Source organism: Salvelinus fontinalis, chromosome 25, assembly GCF_029448725.1.
Source record: "Salvelinus fontinalis isolate EN_2023a chromosome 25, ASM2944872v1, whole genome shotgun sequence".
Taxonomy (NCBI): domain Eukaryota; kingdom Metazoa; phylum Chordata; class Actinopteri; order Salmoniformes; family Salmonidae; genus Salvelinus; species Salvelinus fontinalis.
Genome location: NC_074689.1, coordinates 21,394,457 through 21,401,710, shown reverse-complemented (window position 1 = coordinate 21,401,710; position 7,254 = coordinate 21,394,457).

The following is a 7,254-nucleotide window of genomic DNA, read 5'->3' as shown; positions in this document are numbered from 1 at the left end:
CCATCAAAAGGAAGTATACTTAGACGGAGAGGGAAGGTAACTGACCAATTCATTTCCATTGAGTGATTCATTGGTGGGGAAGCCTATATTTAGTCTATACTGAGTGTATATTTAGGTTTTCAACGTTAGTAATACTCTACTCCTTATCACTTCCACGGTCATTTCAGGTTCCCTCCTCTCAACTGGTGTATGGCTGGTACTCCTACATTGCCAACCCACTGGTTCCCTACGCCCCAACACACATCTCATCCGGGATAGATCCTGATTGGTTTTCCTCTCTGTGAGTATTGTCTGTAATTGACTTTGACAGTGGAAGCCTGCATGTCCTGTAGCTATGTTAAACGCCCAATTTACATCTTCATTTACAATTCTACATGGATATAAACCAATTAATTACACCAGACCGGGAAAGACATTCCAGTCATGGATTTTTCCCCGTTTTGTATTTTAATTTTGTCTTCCGGGCAAATGACAAGGAATTGTTTTACTAGAGCATAGTAGTTTAAGTACAGAGAAGAGTCCAGACATCACAAGTAATGGAATGCATCCTTTGTTAAACCTACAACTACTGTACTGACTATGGTATTGCATAAAATATGGCTATTAAGTACCCATGTAAACTAAATACATACCGAAAATATTATAGTGAATTGCCTATGGCCAATGTAAGTGGAAAATCATGTTAGGTGGTTTTTGAGTGTACTAGCCTTTAACTGCATGGCAAATTTCATTAGTCTACATGTAAACAACTCAAATCAATGTCTGGAAGCAAAACAAATGAGAGGATTACTAAAGTTTTTCTGGGTGTCATGCAAATAACCTGACACTACAACAGAAGAAAGTAAACCCTGCCAACAACATGGTAGTTTGTCTCCAAGGTGAAATCAAAAGGCAAAACCCTAAAAAGATATAAAGAAATAAAGGCTAAATGTATCTGTATACTATACATTTGGGTTGCCTTTTATGCTTTGGGATCAAGCAGGTTGTTGTCAGGTGCATCAAGGCAGCTTCAAAGCGGCTGTAAGTGGATGGGAAGTGGTTTCTCTGAGCATTGGGGAGAACAAAAGCATTTCAGTCAACATCCCCTCACCATTCAAACGCACCGACGCGCGCATGCACACACACACACACACACACACACACACACACACACACACACACACACACACACACACACACACACACACACACACACACACACACACACACACACACACACACACACACACACACACACACACACACACACACACGCGTTTGCTTTTCAGATGAACCGATCAACGACAACACTGACCATATAATGCACTTTATGAAGTTAGCACGGAGAGAACTAGAGAAAGAGAGAAAGTAATGGAAGAAAAAAATCACATCACAAACGCAACTATCTTTAGAGAGGAAGACGGGGGGAGAAAAAGAGAAGAAAGAATATATGATATGTCGGTGGTGAAGAATTTGCGAACCATCTCCGTCTGTGTGGGGCTGTGCTGGGATGTGTGAATGAGAAAGCTAAAAGGTAATTTCACGGATAAAGAGGAGTCCTAATGCAGAAGGGTAATGTAGCAGGGGATGGAACAAAGGCAAAGTCACATCTCTTTAAGCTTGGCTGGAGAGAGAACCTTTGATGCTTTGAAAATGATAATACAAATCTCAAAGTCAGCCTACGAACACAATACTATACCCCCATATCCCCTCTGCCCTCCTCTACAGCCCCCCACCCAACTCATCTTAATGCAGCCGCATACAGACCATCTACAGGGAAGAAAGACCCCAAATTGTGACACTTAGGGTCCTTAAATTACCCGGTGAACAAACACAAAAGTAGAAGGAATAAAGAAACTCATTATAGACGAGATTAGATGACTCCTGTGGACACAAAGATATCAATTTATGTTAAGAATGGTATCTTATATATCATATAATGCTTTATTAAAAATAGAAATTGCAATAAAAGATTCATAGATCGCTCTCATGACAGAGAGAGATTATAGAATGGGTCTGATGACATCGTTGGGAGCCATTTTGGAGTCTGTGCTTTTCTGTTTCCTGCGGAGCTGGAGGAAGGTAAACCTTCAGTCATATTCTACTCTTTGTCCTGCGGACAGACAGACGATGAGAAACCTCTTCCTCTTCCTCCTTAAGTGCCAGAGCTCCTGATCCCCTGACCTCCTCTTGTAGTGAAATTGCCCATTAACCAACCTAATGTGTTTAGCTAAGCCAGTGTGTGTCCATGTGTGTGTGTGTCTGTCCATCGCCTCTTCTCCTCCCCGTTTCTTTTTCGTATTCTCAGAAACATCATTTAACTCCGGGTTTTCAACGATTCAACCCATTTACTCTAAACTACCCTCCATCTCTCCATCCCCCAGTTCTGGGTGTTGGATGCACATCACCCAGGGAGCTTTCCCTTGCCAAATCAACTCTGCTTGTTCTGTGGAGATTTAGGCCTGGGTTGCTGTCAAGCACTTTGTAACAAATGTATTAGTAAAAAACCCTATAGAAATATAGGGTTTTGATTGATTGATTGATTGACCTATCTGTGAACTCCGGACATCAGCTCACAGGATAGCTCCAACTGGAGTCAGACAAAGTGACATTTAAAGTGGAACTGACAGCATTTTAGCAACATGAAATCTTATTAAAATCTGTTCCAGGAAGAATATGATGCCCTTTTTTACATTTTCTGACAAGCGACTACTTAGATATTGTCACGTCTACTCCCGTCTCCCAGCATCATTGTTACAGATATGGTCATTTTTATAGTTTTATAGAATGTTTTGGAATGATGTAGAGTATGGCATTTGTGAAAATTCTACAGTAATATAGAGTGGGAAGCGGTCGTGCGTTTGGACAATTAATAGACACTGCAGTAAATAAAACGGTCTACACAGACCGGTGTGCTGTAGCCAATCAGAGCTACAGTAGACCTTTATACAAATAAGCCCTTTGCCACACAGGCTGCCATCATTCACTTTGAACTGGACTGTGTGTTTACAGGCAGTAGGACCTGCCATCATTCACTTTGAACTGGACTGTGTGTTTACAGGCAGTAGGACCTGCCATCATTCACTTTGAACTGGACTGTGTGTTTACAGGCAGTAGGACCTGCCATCATTCACTTTGAACTGGACTGTGTGTTTACAGTCAGTAGGACCTGTCATCATTCACTTTGAACTGGACTGTGTGTTTACAGTCAGTAGGACCTGTCATCATTCACTTTGAACTGGACTGTGTGTTTACAGGCAGTAGGACCTGCCATCATTCACTTTGAACTGGACTGTGTGTTTACAGGCAGTAGGACCTGCCATCATTCACTTTGAACTGGACTGTGTGTTTACAGGCAGTAGGACCTGTCATCATTCACTTTGAACTGGACTGTGTGTTTACAGTCAGTAGGACCTGTCATCATTCACTTTGAACTGGACTGTGTGTTTACAGGCAGTAGGACCTGTCATCATTCACTTTGAACTGGACTGTGTGTTTACAGGCAGTAGGACCTGCCATCATTCACTTTGAACTGGACTGTGTGTTTACAGTCAGTAGGACCTGTCATCATTCACTTTGAACTGGACTGTGTGTTTACAGGCAGTAGGACCTGCCATCATTCACTTTGAACTGGACTGTGTGTTTACAGTCAGTTACAACAGCGCGACTTTAGATCCTTAGAACGCATTCGCCAAAAGCCGCAAAATACACCTGAATGGATTTCTGCAAATATGTTACTTTACATTTGGGAACTTTACAGTTCTATAAATAAATGCAAATTAATTACTTAAAAATCATACAATGTGATTTTCTGGATTTTTGTTTTAGATTCCGTCTCTCACAGTTGAAGTGTACCTATGATAAAAATTACAGACCTCTACATGCTTTGTAAGTAGGAAAATCGGCAAAATCGGCAGTGTATCAAATACTTGTTCTCACCACTGTATATACTGTATATTTTTTTTTTACCAGGTAAGTTGACAGTCTCATTTACAGCAATGACCTGGGGAAGAGTTGCGGGGTGAGAGTTGATGAATGAGTCAATTGGATGCTGGGGATGATTGGGTGGCCATGATGGTATGAGGGCCAGATTGGACATTTTAGTCAGGACACCGGGGTTAACACCCCTGGTCTTACGATAAGTACCATGGGATCTTTAGTGACCACAGAGAGACAGGACATCCCATCTGAAAGACTACACCCTACACAGAGCAATGTCCCTAATCACTGCCCTGGGATCTCCTTAGACCAGAGAGAAGAGTTCCCCCTACAGGCCCTCCAACAGTATCTGGTCTCCCATCCAGGGACCAACCAGGACCAACCCTGCTTAGCTTCAGAGACAAGCCAGCGGTAGGATTCTGGATGGTATTGAAACTGAAACAGTGCATCCTGAATGGCTGGAGGCAGCAAACACTGTAACAGCTGTGATTTACAACCTGATAGCAATATTTGTTGGACTATCAAGAAATGTATTGGTGAATTATATTAATCACGCATTGAACTGCAACCATCTACTCTGCCAACAATGCCTTAGTGTACGTCATGGAATCTTGAGTCAAATTGAACCTATTTTTAAAACCTCTTATGAAGTTGGTTTAGTAGTATAAACTTTGATACAGTATTTCTGACTGATATTATGATTGTCTGTTTGTTTAGTTAAAAAGTTGTCAGTTCCACTTTAAGGGTTCACAGTAATTGGAATGGTTCCAAACTGTACTGACAATTTGTTTGTTATTTACGGTAAGATGTTAACGTTCAAAACATATTTAATTATATAATCATGAAAAGACATCCTGGTGTATCCGCTCCTTAGCTCCATCAGTTCAACGTCTGTATATTTTCCACAGCATGAGGTTCCTCTATCATCCTAACCCTGGCTGTCGTAAAATACATGTTTTAGACTTCCCATCATAGATTGAATTTCAGCGTGAAATGTCCTTGCCCGGTTTCTCATTGCTTATTCTGTCTTGGTTTTAACGGCAATTGCACATAGAGAAAGGCTTTCTCTCTCAGTCCTTTCTCTCCCCTGACCCCTCAGAGTATCACTAGACCTCAAAATTGCATTGAATATATAAATGCTAATGCTAATAAGCGCTAGCAGGAGAAGATAATGTCCTTGACTGGAACAAGAAAAGATTCCTTTCTCTTACATGACTCGTTGGCTCTGAATAATATTATAAAGGTTCCCATTTAAAGCTCTCATTTCTGTCTTTCTTTTTTTCTTAATTTATTTGACTCTCCAGTTCTCAAAGAATCTCCTCCTGGAGCAGAATTCAGCCGAAGTGTAAAATATTAATTCATTTATCTTTGGGTGAGAAGCACTTGCTGTCTCCGTACAAAATAAAGAAATCCAATGACATCCGTTTGCCATTAGTGGAAGCAACAGAGAGGCAATGGATTCCTTGGAGCCTGACTTCATTCCTCCACACATATCTAACAGCAGCGTTCTTAGCTCTTTGGAAGCTTTTCATTGCAGGAATTAAACTATAATGCTTGTTTCAATGGCATGGATGGTAATATCTGGGGTGCAGTTTTGTCATTTAGAGAGAACATAAAGAAACACCATTTACAAAAAATGGCCTCTCGTGGAATCATCAGATAGAACACATTGAAAGAATCTCATACTCATACTCCACATGTCCTCTCTCCTTCTCAAAAACCCATTGGAGTAGAAGATCAGAGGGGAGGGACCTATGGTTTTCTCATCCAATGGGTTTTGAGAAGGAGGCGAGGACAGAGGACATGAGGTGTATGCAATTGAGATTCTCCCCAAGAGTTCTAGAACGGAACCTCATCTCATCGCAGATGCTGATTGGTCTAATGTTAAAACTGTCCAGAGGGGTCCTGTAAGCTTCCTAGGTCTACACAGATGGGGCCTGTCGGCAACAATGGAGGAATTAGATGAGTCTCCCATTGCAGGCGAAAGCCCAAACCAGCCATTACTGGGAATCAACATATATTGTTTCACATTAGATCTCAGCACCTTTTGAAGAAAGAAGAAAGCTGTTCGGCAGACTTTCCAGAATGTTTCTTTAGAAATAAATTATTACCCCGGCTTTTAGCTCAGAGAAGAAACCTCTCTGGAGAGGGTGAAGGCAACCAGGTACCAGTCTCCCACCTCTCCAAGTAATTGCACCGTTTGAAGGCAAAGACATCAGAGACCGAACTATTAACATTGTGCTAACTTTATATATCTTCTCCCAAACTTTTCCTTTAATTTGGCTTCCTCTTATCTTGTGGGGAGAAACAGAGGAGGGATTCATTATATATCATTCAATCCCTGGGTTACTCCATCAACCTTCAATCCCTCACATCCTTAATTCTCTTGATGCCCAACTTTACAGCCGTCATCAAAACATCCCTCCCAGATACAATATGCATTGCAGTTACAGTAGTTTGTTGGAGCAGTTGTCTTCAGGGTTTAAGAAAAGATCATCATGTGAGATAAATTATTAAATAAAACGGTCAAAAAAAGCACACTGTGAAATTAATATCTAAAAGTGTACCTACAGTATCAGTCAAAAGTTTGACACACCTACTCATTCCACGGTCTTTCTTTATTTTTTTACTATTTTCTACATTGTAGAATAATAGTGAAGACATCAAAACTATGAAATAACACATATGGAATCATGTAGTAACCAAAAAAAGTTGAACAAATCAAAGTATATTTGAGATTCTTCAAAGTAGCCACCCTTTGCCTTGAAGACAGCTTTGCACACTCTTGGCATTCTCTCAACCAGCTTCATGAGGTAGTCACCTGGAATGCATTTCAATTAACATGTGTGCCTTGTTAAAAGTGAATTTGTTGGAATTTCTTTCCTTCTTAATGTGTTTGAGACAATCAGTTGTGCTGTGACAAGCTAGGGGCGGTATTCAGAAGATAGCCCTATTTGGTAAAATACCAAATCCAAATCATGGCAAGAACAGCTCAAATAAGCAAAGAGAAATGACAGTCCATCATTACTTTAAGACATGAAGGTCAGTCAATACGGAACATTTCAAGAACTTTGAACGTTTCTTCAAGTGCAGTTGCAAAAACCATCAAGCGCTATGATGAATCTGGCTCTCATGAGGACCGCCACAGGAATGGAAGACCCGGAGTTACCTCTGCTGCAGAGGATAAGTTCATTAAAGTTAAAAGCCTCAGAAATTGCAGCCCAAATAAATGTTTCAAAGAGTTCAAGTAACAGACACATCTCAACATCAACTGTTCAGAGAAGACTGCGTGAATCAGTCCTTCATGGTTGAATTGCTGCAAAGAAACCACTACTA